This window comes from Octopus bimaculoides, chromosome 1 (assembly GCF_046866305.1).
Source record: "Octopus bimaculoides isolate indiv1 chromosome 1, ASM4686630v1, whole genome shotgun sequence".
Classification (NCBI taxonomy): Eukaryota; Metazoa; Mollusca; class Cephalopoda; order Octopoda; family Octopodidae; genus Octopus; species Octopus bimaculoides.
This window is the reverse complement of record NC_142928.1, coordinates 113947658-113965157: the sequence shown is the minus strand read 5'-3', so window position 1 is coordinate 113965157 and position 17500 is coordinate 113947658. Positions and strand designations below refer to the sequence as shown.

General features: G+C 40.2%; 1 protein-coding gene across 1 annotated transcript in view; it reads right to left on the bottom strand.

Moving 5' to 3' along the window:
* LOC106876453 (dynein beta chain, ciliary) overlaps positions 1-17500 on the bottom strand; it is an 855334-nt gene that overhangs the window by 733733 nt on the left and 104101 nt on the right. The window lies entirely within an intron of this gene.

The following is a 17500-nucleotide window of genomic DNA, read 5'->3' as shown; positions in this document are numbered from 1 at the left end:
GCATAGAGGAGCTCCCAGGGGCAACCTGTCTTGAATTCCTCTGTGATCGCCTGGAGGACTATGATAAATAGGAGGGGGCTGAGGACGGAACCTTGGTGGACCCCTACCTCTACCCGGAATTCTTTACTGTACTCATTTCCAACCCTCACCTTACTGGCAGCATCTCTGTACATGGCTCGCACAGCTCTCACTAACCATTCTTCTATCCCAAGTTTCCTCATTGACCACCAGATAAGGGTCGGGGGACCCTGTCAGAGGCTTTCTCCATGTCAACGAAGGCCAGGTACAGAGGTTTATCCTTGGCTAGGTATTTCTCCTACAGCTGTCTCACTAGAAATACGGCATCAGTACTGCATCTCATCTAAATTGATTTGCTCCCTAATTAGTTGTGCTATGACCCTCTCCGTAACTTTCATAACCTGATCTAACAGCTTGATGCCTCTGTAATTATTTGTATCTAAAGCGTCACCTTTACCTTTGTAGCAGTTGACTATGGTGCTGCTACACCAGTCATTGGGTATGACTCCTTCTTGTATCACCTGGTTAACTATACAGGTGACTACGCTATAGCCAACACCACCAGATATTTTGGGCGGTGATTCCTGATGGGCCGGGGGCTTTCCCTTTCTTCATAATCTTTATTGCTTTATCTACCAAGATAGTGTCAATTCGGCTAGCTGGTCCCTCTGTTGGGTCGACATTCGGCAGACTCTCTTTCTCCCATTCATTTTGTTCATTGAGCAACCTTTCATAGTGGTGTCTCCAAACCTCGTAATATGGGTGACTAGGCTGTAGCCAACACTGCCAGATATTTTGAGCATCTCTGCAGTGATTCCTGATGGCCCGGGGGCTTTCCCTGTCTTCATACTCTTAATTGCTTTATCTACCCTGGTACTGTCAACTCGGATAGCTGGTCCCTCTGTTGGGTCGACATACGGCGCAGAACATTGGCAAATCTTTTCTTATCTGCTTCCCCTCTGGCTAAATAAACCTGTCGCCTAGCTTCCCTTCTGGCAGATTGGTACAATTCCCTGCTACCACCGTTCTTCCAGTCCTTCCAAGCCTGTTTCTTTTGTCTAATAGCCCCGTCTACCTCCTTGTTCCACCACCACGTTACTCTGGGTCGAGAGGGGACTTTACACCAGCCACAGATCTGGTCGGTGGCTCTCAACAGGTTGTCCCGCAGAAATCTCCAATTGTCTTCTACGTTGTATGATGCTATATCCCCTTCTATTTCGTCAAATGCTTCAAGTAACTTGTCTCTAAGTCTCTGTCCATTTGCAGGGTCTTTAAGCTTCCATACCCTTCTCCTCCGAGCCGGTCTACTTCTGGGCACCCATTTTGCCTTGATCTTGAAGTCGCTGACTACTAATCTGTGTTGGGGTGTACATTCTTCGCCAGGGAGGGTTTTGGCATTTAGAAGCCTCCCTCTTTCTCTATTTCTGGCGAGGATGTAATCGATTTGGCTAGAGTGTCTGCCGGATCGGTAGGTGACTAGGTGACAGGCAGGTTTCTTGAAGTTGGTATTGCAAACCATAAGATCGGTTGCATCACAGAATTCCAGCAGTCTGGTTCCCTCCTCGTTGCGGGAACCGAAGCCATAGCCTCCATGTATGCCATGGAAGCCTCCAGCACGACGTCCGACATGACCATTGAAGTCACCGCCCACAAAGAGAAGGTCCCTGTCCCTTGTCGATGAGGTAGTTTGCAAGAGGGTGTCATAGAATTGGTCTTTCAGACCATCCGGTAGCCCCGGTTGAGGGGCATAGGCTGAGATGACAGTAGCTAGCCTATGATGAAGCACTAGTCTAATCTTAAGTACTCTGTCACACACTCTAACTACCTCGATTACCTTATCAACGCATTTCTCTGCTAGAAGTATTCCTACGCCCCCGACCCCGTCAGTGTTTCCTGCCCAGAAAATCTTGTACCTGTGTTCTTTGCCTGTGAGGAACCTCACAGAACCTCCTCTCCATCTTACTTCTTGGATGCAGCACAGATCTATGCGTCGCCGTTCAAGCATCTCAACAATCTCACCAGACCTACCTTTCAGCGTGCCGACGTTGAGAGTGCCAATCCTGACAGTGTGGGAGGAGTGGGTGTCAGAGGAGTGGGCCCGTGTGACCCTGGGATGGGGGTGAGCAGTGTCGTGTACCTGAAAAGAAAGCTTGCATTTGGCAGAATTCATAAACAAAACAATACCTACAACCTTTATATACTACCCAATCTTTATGCGCTAGGGGGGGTATAAGGTCACTGGCAGCGTTCGCGGAAGATGATCTAAAACTTCCGGTACTGGTGGAGGGGGTAGGAGGGCGGGCGTACTGCGGGCTAAGGGAGCTTTGTCGTGGGTTCTATCAGCATAGAAATTCCAAAACGATTTGGCATGAAGTTGGAAGTGAACTGGTTATATGTTTGGGGTCGCGTGCGAGTCAGAGAGGAGGAAGTGGGGGAAGAGTAGTGATGTAGAGAGAGAGGGATAGAGATAGAATAGAGAGAGAGAGACAGAGAGAGAGACAGGCAGACAGAGGACAGGCAGCAGGACATCATGCTGGTTTCAAATTCGTTGGGTTTTTAGAAAAAAGTTGAAAGAAACACAGCAGTGTTTAACCGTGAGATTAAATGTTTAAATCGGTAACAGAAATGAGAGTTAAAATCGTAATTTTTAAAGGTGGGGAGAGACAAATTTCAGTCAGGTTTGGGCTAAGGAGAAAAACTTCAAGAAAGTAGAGACGAAGACGATAAATCAAGTGATATACATAAATAATCATGAATTTAAGACAGAAATGTATAGTTAGAAAAACGGGGTGGGGGTGGTGGAAGGGGAGCGCATCAGAAGGGATAATATATAAAAATAGAGATGACTTAGCTATTGTTCATGTCTTCGAGAGCTTTGTCGTGGGTACTATCGGCATAGAAATTCCAAAACGATTTGGCATGAAGTTGGAAGTGAAATGGTTATATGTTTGGGGTCACATGCGAGTCAGAGAGGAGGAAGTGGGGGAAGAGTAGTGATGTAGAGAGAGAGGGATAGAGATAGAATAGAGAGATAGAGAGAGAGAGAGAGAGGACAAGCAGCAGGACATCATGCTGGTTTCAAATTCATTGGGTTTTTAGAAAAAAGTTGAAAGAAACACAGCAGGCTCCAATCTCATTTAGCAGAGTTTCTACAGCTGGATGCCCTTCCTAATGCCAACCACTCAGAAAGTGTAGTGGGTGCTTTTACGTGCCACCTGCATGAAGGCTAGTCAGGTGGTACTGGCAACGACCACGCTCAAAATGGTGTATTTTATGTGCCACCCGCACAAGAGCCAGTCCAGGGGCACTGGCAACGATCTCACTCGAAAGTCCTTACACATGCCGCGGGCACAAGTGCCAGAAAGGCGATGCTGGGCACAGGTGCCATCACAATTTCGCTTTCGCTTGCCCCAATAAGTCTTCGCAAGCTGAGTTTCGTGTCCAATGAAGGAGATGACGTTGGCATGGGTGCCAGTCATCGAATTTAGTTCGATTTCACTTGCCTCAACAGGTCTTCGCAAGTGGAGTTTAGTGTCCAATGAAGGAAGGAAGGTACGCATAAGTGGACTGGCTGAGGCCTTAGATTTAGGTCTCACTTGGCTTGCCGGGCCTTCTCACGCACAGCATATTTCCAATTGGCAGAGTTTCTACAGCTGGATGCCCTTCCTAACGCCGACCACTCAGAGAGTGTAGTGAGTGCTTTTATATGCCACCGGCACGAAGGCCAGTCAGGTGGTACTGGCAACGGCCACGCTAAAAATGGTGTATTTTATGTGCCACCCGCACAAGAGCCAGTCCAGGGGCACTGGCAACGATCTCTCTCGAAAGTCCTTACACATGCCGCGGGCACAAGTGCCAGAAAGGTGACGCTGACACAGGTGCCTTCACGATTTCGCTTTCCGCAATAAGTCTTCGCAAGCTGAGTTTCGTGTCCAATGAAGGAGACAATGTTGGCATGGGTGCCAGTCATCGAATTTAACTCGATTACGATTTCACTTGCCTCAACAGGTCTTCGCAAGTGGAGTTTAGTGTCCAATTTACTCGATTTCGATTTCACTTGAGACGACGTTGGCATAGGTGCCAGTCGTCAAATTTAACTTGATTTCGATTTCACTTGCCTCAACAGCGCTTCGCAAGTGGAGTTTAGTGTCCAATGAAGGAAGGTACGCATAAGTGGACTGGCTGAGGCCTTAGGTTTAGATCTCACTTGGCTTGCCGGGTCTTCTCACGCACAGCATTTGGCAGAGTTTCTACAGCTGGATACCCTTCCCAATGCCAACCACTCAGAGAGTGCAGTGGGTACTTTTACGTGCCATCGGCATGAAGGCCAGTCAGGCGGTACTGGCAACGGCCACGCTCAAAATGGTGTATTTTATGTGTCACCCGCACAAGAGCCAGTCTAGGGGCACTGGCAACGATCTCGCTTGAAAATCCTTACACATGCCGAGTGCAAAAGTGCCAGAAAGGCGACGCTGGGCACAGGTGCCATCACGATTTCGATTTCACTTGCCCCAATAAGTCTTCGCAAGCTGAGTTTCATGTCTGATGAAGGAGACGACATTGGCATGGGTGCCAGTCGTCGAATTTAACTCGATTTCGATTTCACTTGCCTCAACCGGTCTTTGCAAGTGGAGTCTAGTGTCCAATTTAACTCGATTTCAATTTCACTTCCCTCAACAGGTCTTCGCAAGTGGAGTTTAGTGTCCAATGCAGGAAGGAAGGTACGCATAAATGGACTGGTTGAGGCCTTAGATTTAGGTCTCACTTGGCTTGCCGAGTATTCTCCCACACAGCATATTTCCAAAGGTCTCGGTCAGAAGTCATTGCCTCGGTGAGGCCCAATGCTCGAAGGTCGTGCCTCACCACCTCATCCCAGGTCTTCCTGGGCCTACCTCTTCCACAGGTTCCCTCAACTGCTAGGGTGTGGCACTTTTTCACACAGCTATCCTCATCCATTCTCGCTACATGACCATACCATCGCAATCGTCTCTCTTGCACACCACAACTGATGCTTCGTAAGTTCAACTTTTCTCTCAAAGTACTTACACTCTGTTTAGTATGCACACTGACATTACACATCCATCGGAGCATACTGGCTTCATTCCTTGTGAGCCTACGCATGTCCTCAGCAGTTACAGCCCATGTTTCACTGCCATGAAGCATGGCTGTTCGTACACATGCGTCATACAGTCTGCTTTTTACTCTGAGTGAGAGACCCATTGTCACCAGCAGAAGTAAGAGCTCTCTGAACTTTGCCCAGGCTATTCTTATTCTAGCAGCTACACTTTCAGCGCACCCTCCCCCACTACTAACTTGGTCACCTAGATAGCGGAAGCTATCAACTATGTCTAGTTTTTCTCCCTGGAATGAGATAGAAGTTGTTTCCTGTTTGTTTACAGTGTTTATTGCACCTGAACATCTGCCACATACAAAAACTAACTTCCTAGTTAACCTGCCTTTGATATTGCTACACCCCTTATGTGTCCATAGCTTGCACTGGGAGCATCTTATAGAGTTTCTACCCATGCCTTTTCTACAGATCGAGCAGGGCCATCTACCTCAAGGGGTTTGTGTGTTGTCTACCTTCCTACTTATTAGGACTTTGGTTTTTGCTAGGCTGACTCTAAGGCCCTTCGATTCTAGTCCTTGCTTCCACACCAGAAACTTCTCCTCTAGTTCTAATAGTGACTCAGCAATTAGTGCAAGGTCATCAGCATAGAGGAGCTCTCAGGGGCATCCTGTCTTGAATTCCTCTGTTATCGCCTGGAGGACTATGATAAATAGGAAGGGGCTGAGGACTGAACGTTGGTGGACCCCTACCTCTACCCGGAATTCTTCACTGTTCTCGTTGTCAACCCTCACCTTACTGATAGCGTCTCTGTACATGGCTCGCACAACTCTCACTAACCATTCTTCTATCCCTAGTTTCTTCATTGACCAACAGATAAGGGATCGGGGGACCCTGTCAAAGGCTTTCTCATGTCAACAAAGCCGGGTACAGAGGTTTATCTTTGGCTAGGTATTTCTCCTGCAGCTGCCTTACCAGAAATATAGCATCAGTGGTGCTTTTCCCTGGCACAAACCCAAACTGCATCTCATCTAAACTGACTCTCTCCCTAATCAGTTGGGCTATGACCCTTTCCGTGACTTTCATTACCTAATCTAACAACTTGATACCTCTGTAATTATTTGTATCTAAAGCATCACCTTTACCCTTGTAGCAGTTGACTATGGTGCTGCTACACCAGTCATTGGGTATGACTCCTTCATGTATCACCTGGTTAACAATACAGGTGACTAGGCTATAGCCGACACAGCCAGATATTTTGAGCATCTCTGCAGTGATTCCTGAAGGGCCAGGGGCTTTCCCTGTCTTCATACACTTAATAGCTTTATCTTTCATGGTACTGTCAACTCAAATCGCTGGTCCCTCTGTTGGATCGACATTTGGCAGACTCTCTTTCTCCCATTTGTTCTCTCTCTCTATATATATATATACTGTATATCAGTGGCGTGCGGTGACTTCCGGGGTTGGGCATGCAATGTATTTTCCCCACCCCCACCCCGGCAATTTTTCAGTAACAATATTTTCGTATTCCTACAATTTACATATGGGAGATTTTGAATATGCAATTACCCCCGTATGACCTAGAATAAGCAGGGAATAAAAAATGGCTCTGTAGAGATGAGCCTGAAATAAGTATATTGTTTGTATTTTTCTCTCTCTTCGAAACGTCAGTACTTTCCCATCTTCACTCTCCCTTAAAAAGTCTAAAAATCATACGTGAAATGTAATAAAGATGAAATTGGATTCTGTTAATATTTTTGCATATTCAGAATCTTTGTTAAAGGTAGGAATCTCAAAAACATTTTTCACAAAATTCGTTTTTCGAAGGGGTGCAATTCTGCATTAGCCCCTATACCTATTGGTTGAGCTGAATCAAATTGAAATGATTTAATTAAGAGAACACATTTAGTTACATTATATGGCCATGCTTTAAAATCGTTACGCCCTGGAAGACAAGTCAGGTGTTTTATCATGCTACTTGTCAATTCCGGGAAAATTATTGATACTCAAGCAGACTGTTATGAGACTTACTGAACTCCGTATATTAAAAGACTATGTCTCAGGCACACACATTGAAAATACACGCATATACATGAATACACACAATGAAAGACAGTGAAAATTCAACATTGTAAAAAGCCCCTCAAACCTGTTGTGACAGTAGTCAACATCTCTGAGATTGAAACAAAACATTTACGGCCGTAAATACACTACATCCAGCAGCACAGAAAGGAAAGCCTATGTAGGTTAGGCGTGACGAAGAATTCAAACCATTTCTCCTGCCAAACAATACCGATGTAAGATGGTCGAACCTTACAGTATAACAAACACTAACCAAAACCTGTAATATGTGCCCTTTAATATATTAAATTTTTTTTTAAGGTTCTAAAATGTTATTTACCTCATTTAAAAATTAATTCAGTTCTTCAATCTTTCTGGGCAAATATATCTATCACATTTTCATAGAAATCTTCTCTTTTCATCAATTGTAATAAATCTTTTTCAATTGACATTAGTGCTAACCCAGACAGTCTTCTTTCTCCTGTCGCATTTCTTTGGTATGTATTGATTCTACTTAATGCAGAAAAGGATCGCTCTACAGAAGCAGTGGTAGACAGAATTGTCAAAATCAACTTGCACAGATTGAAGAGTTCTGGCATAGCTTCACCTAGCTCACTGCTGTAAATGTAACTCATTAAATGACTTAACATCGCTTTTTAAAATCTTTCATTGAATACATCACATTGAGCTCACTTTGTAATAGAATTACATCAAAAAATCTGCCATAAGTGATTTTTAAAGAATCTATAGAACCCACAGAAATTGTTTGCAATATTCATCAACTTTGTTGAAATTCAAAAGTTCCATGAATTTAAACTCTTCTAAGGATGAATATCGTGCTTTTATTTGATCAACTACTGTACTGATCATTTTGTTATAAAGCATTCTAATAATGTCGTTGAGGCTCAATAGATATATTTTTGGATCTCTGAATTCTGATTCCTGCATCGACTCCATATTTTTCCCCTAACATATCACAAAAGATTGAAAAATTATCGAGTTTGCTTTCGAGTACAGTTCTAGTTTTATCTATTTGCACTTTACAATACACTATGTCATGACTTTTACTCTGGAGGATGTTAAATAAGACGTCAGTAAAAGAAAAAATGTCACTGAATACTTCTAACAAAATAAGAAATCACTGGTTTCACAGACCAGTGAAGATAGAAGCTGTATCTAGATGACTTTCCATTTTTTTGTCATATTTAATGATTAAATATATGAGTTCTTTGGTCACCCACTGTTTATAATTAGTTGTTTTCCATCAAAGTCTCTTTTCGAAAAACTATTTCTCAAAATATCGTTTATAACACACATTTCAATCATTTCGAAAAAAAAAGTAACACACATGTAGGCAGCTGCGTAAATTGTAAGTAAATTTTAAAAAAAAACAAAAAAAAACGGAAAAATAACGTTAGTCAAATTAAATATTTTGTTTTCAGAACACTCCAAAAATATAATAGTGCAAACAGATGTTTTGGATAAAAGGTTCAAATTTACCACCAGGCTGTTCCAAGAATTATGGCTAATTATAGCAGCTCTTGAGAACTGCTCTAGTTCCTGTGAAACAGTAGAACCAGCTTTGCAACAATTTTACACTAACAAAGAGATACAGAGGTGGGGTCATGCTATTATCACAAAGCATGACTTCCTCAGATGAGTCACTGACAGAGAGAGGAAGGGGGTACAAAATATATATGCTATAGGTCTTAGCATATCTTTTGACAGGTCACTAAGAGAGAGAGAGAAAGAGAGAGAGAGAGAGAGAGAGAGAGAGAAAGAGAAAGAGAGAGAGAAAGAGAGAGAGATAGAGAGAGAGAATGAGAGAGAGAGAGAGAGAGTGAGAGAGAGAGAGAGAAGGACAAACTAACAGTGATAAATAGTCTAGTATGCACACTGACATTACTCATCCATCGGAGCATACTGGCTTCATTCCTTGCGAACTTACGCATGTCCTCAGCAGTCACAGCCCATGTTTCACTGCCATGTAGCATGGCTCTTCGTACACATGCGTCATACAGTCTTCCTTTTACTCTGAGTGAGAGGCCCTTTGTCGCCAGCAGAGGTAAGAGCTCTCTGAACTTTGCCCAGGCTATTCTTATTCTAGCAGCTACACTTTCAGCGCACCCACCCCCACTACTAACTTGGTCACCCAGATAGCGGAAGCTATCAACTATGTCTAGTTTTTCTCCCTGGAATAAGAGAGAAGTTGTTTTCTGCATATTTACAGTGTTTATTGCACCTGAACATCTGCCACATACAAAAACTAACTTCCTAGTTAACCTGCCTTTGATATCGCTGCACCTCTTATGTGTCCATAGCTTGCACTGGGTACAACTTATAGAGTCTCTACCTACACCTTTTCTACAGATCGAGGAGAGCCATCTACCTGAAGGGGTTTGTGTTTTATCTACCTTCCTACTTATTAGGACTTTGGTTTTAGCCAGGTTGACTCTAAGGTCCTTCGATTCTAATCCTTGCTTCCACACCTGAAACTTCTCTAGTTCTTATAGTGACTCAGCAATGAGTGCAAGGTCATCAGCATAGAGGAGCTTCCAGGGGCATCCTGTCTTGAATTCCTCTGTTATTGCCTGGAGGACTATGATAAATAGGAAGGGGCTGAGGACTGAACCTTGGTGGACCCCTACCTCTACCCGGAATTCATCACTGTACTCATTGCCAACCCTCACCTTACTGACAGCATCTCTGTACATGGCTCGCACAGCTCTCACTAACCATTCTTCTATCCCAAGTTTCCTCATTGACCACCAGATAAAGGATCGGGGGACTCTGTCAAAGGCTTTCTCATGTCAACGAAAGCCAGGTACAGAGGTTTATCCTTGGCTAGGTATTTTTCCTGCAGCTGCCTTACCAGAAATATAGCATCAGTGGTGTTTTTCCCTGGCACGAACCCAAACTGCATCTCATCTAAACTGACTTGCTCCTTAATAAGTTGGGCTATGACCCTCTCTGTGACTTTCATTACCTGATCTAACAGCTTGATACCTCTGTGATTATTTGTATCTAAAGCGTCACCTTTACCTTTGTAGCAGTTAACTATGGTGTTGCTACACCAGTCATTGGGTATGACTCCTTTGTGTATCACTTGGTTAGCAATATGGGTGACTAGACTATAGCCGACACTGCCAGATATTTTGAGCATCTCTGCAGTGATTCCTGATGGGCCGGGGGCTTTCCCTGTCTTCATACTCTTAATTGCTTTATCTACTATGGTACTGTCAACTCGGATAGCTGGTTCCTCTGTTGGGTTGACATTCAGCAGACTCTAACATACTTAGTGACTTCATTTTCTTTTCTATAGGGATAGCGTAATTTAGAGCTAGTAGATCATCTAATCACCCCCACCCCCCAAATATTTTAAAATCTATTGTAATAAAAACATTTCCTAAAGAATAACTAAACTGTCCTCAAATTATGACATCTTTAACTCCAATTCTCATTACTTCAATGAAGCTTTATCTAGAGCGGGCTATGACCAAGAAATCTCTTTCTTTAATCCTAGTAAATCTATTAAATGTGATAGTAGCAATAATGAAAATGATACCAATAATAATAATCTAATTATCTTAAATAATGATACCAATAATAATAATTTAATTATCTTAAATAATGGTAAGAAAAGACCTAATAATAATAGTCTCTCCTGCTTAAGCAATAAGAATAAAAATGAAATACAACCTGATAAATGTCTACATAATCATATTAACACTAATAAAATACCTAAGTTAAGAAATTATAATAATGGCCATAAGAGTTAACTTTACATAACAAGATAGATCCCAATAAGAAAACTACAAATGATAGTAGAAGCAACAATATAACCCCAAATACTAATGAAAACCACAAATCCCTATTACATCACAAATTTAAAAGAAAAAAATTCTATATGGTTTAACATCTCTTACAACTAACTATGCAGTATCTACGAACATCTATAACAAATTTATGGATATCTTACAAAAAAATTTCAACCCTAACCATAGATATTATAAAATCTTTTCTCAACACACAATCTGTATCTCATACTCTACTCTCCCCAATATAGGATCTATCATCAATAAGTTGAATAAAAAGGACATTGAATTAGCTAGGACCCTTGAAAATAAAAATTGTCTTATTATTGATAACAATACAAATAACTACCAGACAATTAATAACATCAATGCAACCAATAATCCTGTACATGTTAATGAACATAATAATACTTCAACTGTTAACATAGTTGATGAGATAAATCTTCCTAGCTCAAACGATATCAATTGCATATCCAGTAATACAACCAACAATATTGATATAACCAATTTAGATATTTGTATTAACAATCAACATAGTAATATATATATAGCTAATAATCCCCTTGATTGCAATTGTAGAATTAAGGCTCGCTGCCTGGTATCTGGCCGTTGTTTAGCCCGTAATGTGGTCTATAAATGTACAGTAGCTACTCCAACAAATAATTACATTTATGTTGGTTGCACAATCAATCTTAAACAGCGATTATACAATCATTTTCCCTCGTTTAGACTTAAACATAAGGTCAATAGCATATCATTATCTAATAAAATTTGGGAATTGAAGGAAAATGGTATCGATTTTAACCTTAACTGGGAAATCATCAGGAGAGCACAACCCTATAGAAATAGTAGATATGGCTGCGGACTGTGCTCTATGGAAATTTATGAAATTTTAAAACTTAAAGATAATCCTAATCTAATTAACAATAGATCTGACCTTAGGGTTCTATGTGTACATTGTTACTCTCGCACCTTTAAATATTTTTGAAAATAAATCTTGCTAGTAATATATTATTTTAATCCCTTTCGTTTCCCAGACTATTAACTACTTTATTTAAGTTATAGCTTTAAAGTATAAAATTTGGAATATATTTTAACCTTTCCCAACCCACTGATAATATTCCTACATTTCTCTTGCTAATTCTAAGTCTCTTTTACCATATTATCAATTCTGAAACCATAGCTTTAATACTCTTAGTTTAGTCCTGATTTTCTAATTTATTCCTCCCCTTTTTTTCATTCTCCTTCTCCCCCCCCTTTCACTTTGATTTCTTTTTGGCCATTGATATTATAGATTTTCTTATAAATGATATCTCTCTTCTACTACCCCACATTAATATATATCTTATTTTAACTATAAATGTTTGTCTTGTTCTAATTTAACTATTAATGTTCTCTATGGTTTTAAATTTAGTACTTTAGTGTTTTGTTGTATTATCTTAATATATATAGCTGAAGTTGTGTGTCTGTGTGAAGCCTTTTTAAAAGTTTATAGAAATCGTTAAAATTTTTACATCAATAGAATTTTCTCGATCTGAATTTTCCAGTGCAGTAATTAGATTTTTTAAATTCCATTTACTTTGTGTGATTTAAGGGAGATTTGGCTGTTGTTTCTAGCAACTTTTATATTTCTTCCCTTCTACCTGGAACAGCGTTCTTACACACGCGCTCAACAGAGAGAGAAAGTGATACATACAACGTCATAGATTAAACTTTCTTCTCAGTATTCTTTAGCTATTTTTCATAACATTGATAGGTAAACACACACAACCACACATACGTAATCTGTGACAACAACATACACTTCACAGAATTGATCAAGGATACCCCCATTGAATCCAACCAGATGGTGAGTCTAGATGTGATAAGTCTATTCACCAAAGTCCCAACTGGTGAAGCACTATCGGTGATTCAAGAAAAACTAGTGACAGACACCCATCTAAAAGAACGCACTAGTATACCAATAACAAACTTGATGGAAATGTTGACTTTCTGTGTAGAAACTACCTACTTCAGTATGGACACTGATATATATCGACAAGAAGATGGTTTAGCTATGGGTTCGCCATTATCACCGATAATAGCCAATATATACATGGAATACTTCGAGAATTTGGCTTTAGGATCAACACCACTAAAACCAACCCTATGGCTGCGATACGTTGATGACACCTTTATTCTCTGGCCCCACCAGCAAGATGTCCAAATGCTGCTAGATCATGTGAACTCAATAAATCCATCCATACAGTTCACCATGGAAAAGGAACAGAACAATCAGCTGGCATTCCTGGACGTATTAATAACACGCACCGAGTATGGATTCAGGACATCCGTATATCGCAAGCCAACCTTCACTGGACGATACCTTAACTTCAATTCCCACCATCCATACAGTGTAAAGAGAGGAATTGCTCAGTGCCTAAAACACCGGGCAAAGAATATAAGTAGCGATCGTGATACCCACCACGAGGAAATGATCAAGCTCAGTAACAATCTATTAAGAAACAACTACCCCAAGAACATACTATCTACTCCAATTATGAAGAAAAGAGAGGATGAAACCAATAAACTGTCTACAGTCTGTCTACCCTATGTGAAAGGCCTCTCCGAAAAGATACAAAAGATATGCGGCCCATATGACATCAGGGCAGTATTCAAGAGCAATACAACACTTCGCAAATATCTCCTTCGGGTAAAACCACCAACAGAAGAGAATATGACCAAAAACTGCGTGTACTCCATCCCATGCAGCTGTGGTAGGTTATACAAAGGCGAAACATGTCGCCCCCTCAAAATAAGGGTAGAAGAACATCGCAAAGCTGTGACACGAGGAGATATCGATAAATCGGGTATAGCTGATCATGTATGGAAAAATGGAAACCACCTCCCCCTGTGGGATGAAGTTAAAATAATAGACAGGGAACAACACTGGAAAATACGAAAACTAAAAGAAGCAGCACATATGCTAGGACACAACAACCTCCTAAGCAGACCGAGTGCAGATATGAATAGCATATGGGAACCGGTATTTAGGAAGGATAGAAAAATAATAGATTTATAAGCCTTAAAATTCACCCCATAATTGCCCACGGGCATATGGCGTAGTGGTTAAGAGCGCGGGCTACTAACCCCAAGGTTCCGAGTTCGATTCACGGCAGCGACCTGATTAATAATAATAATAATAATATAATAATAATAATAATAATAGTAACATCGATAGGAATGAGAACCCAGGTTCGAAATTTCCCCAAGACACCTGACGAAGGCTGGAGGGTATATCAGCCGAAACGTTGTGTTAACAACAAACAAGATGAGGACGAATATCCGTCAAATGTAGATAATGTAAATAATGTAAATAATTCCTCATCTCTTAAATATAGAACTGTAATATACCACGATTTTCACTAGTGTGTTAGAGTTACGGTTTTAGGGTCAGGGTTAGGGTTTTAGGGTTAGTGTTAGGGTTAGTGTTAGGAGTAGGTTTAGGATTAAGGTTGGGTAATCTGAAAAATTACAGATATGTGAAAACTATCGACCCTGCCATCTATTATAACTTTTGTTGTTCTGTTTAATATATACATAGATTATGCCTCCAAACAAGAGAGTTTGCTGGGGAAAGACAGCAACCAGTTTAAAATGACAGCAACAGACTGCAGCAATTCACCACATTCCTGAAGCTACTTTGAACATAATGCAAAATGGTGCATCAACATCATCTGCCAAATCTGATAGAATTCTGGCAAAACTGTGTACCAACAGATCGCCAGCAATTGCTTCATCACAAATTGCCATCCTAAGTTCTGCAAAAAGGGATTACCCTGCTATGTATAATCAGGGCAGCGCAAAAAGTTGTTTTGCACAAGCATTTCTATAGCCAATTAGACGGATGAAATTTACGTACGCTTAATAATGTTACACAAAACAGCCTTCAGACTTTCCCTATTAATTTCATCGTCTTTTGAATTATGAACATATTTACATCATAAGAGTTTTTTCATTGTAAGGCTTTCTTTTTTTAGTTGATTTTCACCTAGCAAGACTTATCGTAGATGGCGTAATAAGTCACATCGGGATACGGTTGGGTTATACTGCTGGTTGTAAATATACTGACGAATAGATACATCCTTAATAAGTCTCCAATATCTTGACCTAAATTCCCTTACCTTAAATTTCCTCTAGTCACTCCTTAGGGTATTGTCCTTCCATTTTCATTTCTATATATATATATATATATTTTCCTTTTTTTCTTATCTCTTTTTTTTTTCTCTCTTGCTTCATTTACCCCTAACCTGCTGTCTCTTACTACTTAATCTACCTTCCTCTAAATTGAAATTACTGCTATCTTACCTCCCCCACCCCAATTAGAATAAATAGAAATTAAATTCTTGTTTGATTCACTAGACTGTTGATTAACAGCCCAGTAAAGATGGTATTTTCTTCATCTCCTACTCTTGTTTTTGCACACATCAACAAAATGACTTTGTAAAATGAACTTCCATTATGCAGCTGAGGAGTACATTTTCATAGCACATCTTATGTGGTGTTCTCACTACACAAATAAATGAAGTTTGTACGAAACGTACGTACTGCTATAACCTAATGAATTTTTGTTGCTTTTCTTCAAATTTTATTCACCATATCTCTTGATTTTGTTCTTTGGTTTTTACCCTATCAAATTTTGATTTTATTAGAGGGAAAAATGTTAATTTGTGTAGTTTTCTGGATTTTATTCGTAACTGAGTTATTTTGACTGAAAAAATGACGCTGTGACCTAAGTTATGGTATTTAGAATATTAATTGTGATTCTTTCATTCAAGAAATTTGGAATTGTGTAAATGTATGAATTTTCAACATACACACACACACAGAAAAATCTGCCTTTTATAGATAAGATATATACTAGCAGAGATACCCGGCGTTGCCAGTATTACATGCAATTGAAGAATGCGACTTTTCTGTTATATTTTCTTTAAGGAACTGGAATTTCATCAAAATTGCACATGAGAGTTCTTTCCCTCTTTACACACCATAAAAATTCTAATCATGACAAAGGCATCCCATACTATTGATCTTTATGCGCATATTCCAAAATTCCAGTCTTCTGGAACCTGTAAAAAGGATTTTGCTCCTGAAAAATGGAGCTCATGGAGCTCTAAAATGTGGGAATGAAGGCCCCCTATTGGGGGTGGGGTGTGTTAATGTCAACCAGAGAAGTTGAATTGTTGGGAATGTTTTTAACTTGGGTCTTATAGTATACCTATATATATATGTAAGAGTATAGTTTCACTTTAATAGTTTCAGTATGAAATTGAAAGTATTAAAGTGAATGTATCTGACATTACAGTAGCGACATCTTATTGTTTCACTTTGGACATGTAATGCTGAAATAGTGGAATAGTTTCAGTATTAAAGTGAAAGTATCTGACATTACAGTAGAATGATGTTATTGTTTCACTTTTGACACGTAGTACTGAAATAGTAGAGGAGATATGATATTGGTGTGGGCTCGAACAATGCTAGAAGTTAAAAGTTTTTTTGGCCCAAGACACTACATGGACCCTAATTAAGGCATGTGTAAATTTAGAATGAAATTGGTTGTGTAGTTCTCAAGATTTAGGGATTCACACAGATACACATTCTCATCTGTATATACATAGATATATATACACACACACACACACACCCAAACACACATATATATATGTATATCAATATAAATACATGAAAGACAATGAAGTTTGGTAAAAGAAGTTGATCATGTACATGCTTTCTTGCTGTTGTCATTATAACACCTCGTTGTAAACAATATTCCTTGTTTTTCCTTGAGGAGCATATGCAAATAGGTTTGTTTTGCTTCCCACTCTTGAGCAGCCAACATACAGTTGTCCATGTGAGAAGCAGGGCTCTTCCAAGAGAAGAGCAGCTACAGAGAGGGCTTGACCCTGAGATTTGTTAATGGACATGGCCAAAGTGACACGAAGGGGCAATTGCAGTCTTCTGAATGTAAAAGGAATGTCTGCTCCTGATGGAGTAAGAGGAATTCTTGGAATAAAGACGTCATTACCTTTTCCACATCCAGAAAGAATAGTAGCCTCAATGACGTGTGACATCATCTTCTTTATCACGAGTCGTGTTCCATTGCAAAGTCTTGGTGGTTCCAGAGTGCGGAGTAGCATAACAGGCATTCCAACTTTAAGTGATAATATGTTGGGAGGTAGTCCAGGAGGCTCCAACGAATTGAGAAATTCAGGAGGATAGTTCACCACTTCATTTGAAGATTGCCGGGAAGAGAATGCATCAGCTGTTGATTAATTTTTGTAACAGCTACGTTTTTTTGGAGCTAATATTGCTCTTTCACACAGCCAATTGTGATTTAGGTAGTTTTCTTTAAAGTTGGGAAAGACTTTGTGTTTGAGGTCATCTACAGAATTAACAACAGAGCAAAATGGTCATACTTCCATTTCTCCTGCAGCAACAAGAGGCACCTTGCCATCACTAATTGTCAAAATGTCCTGTGCAAACTTTTTGGACATTTGGT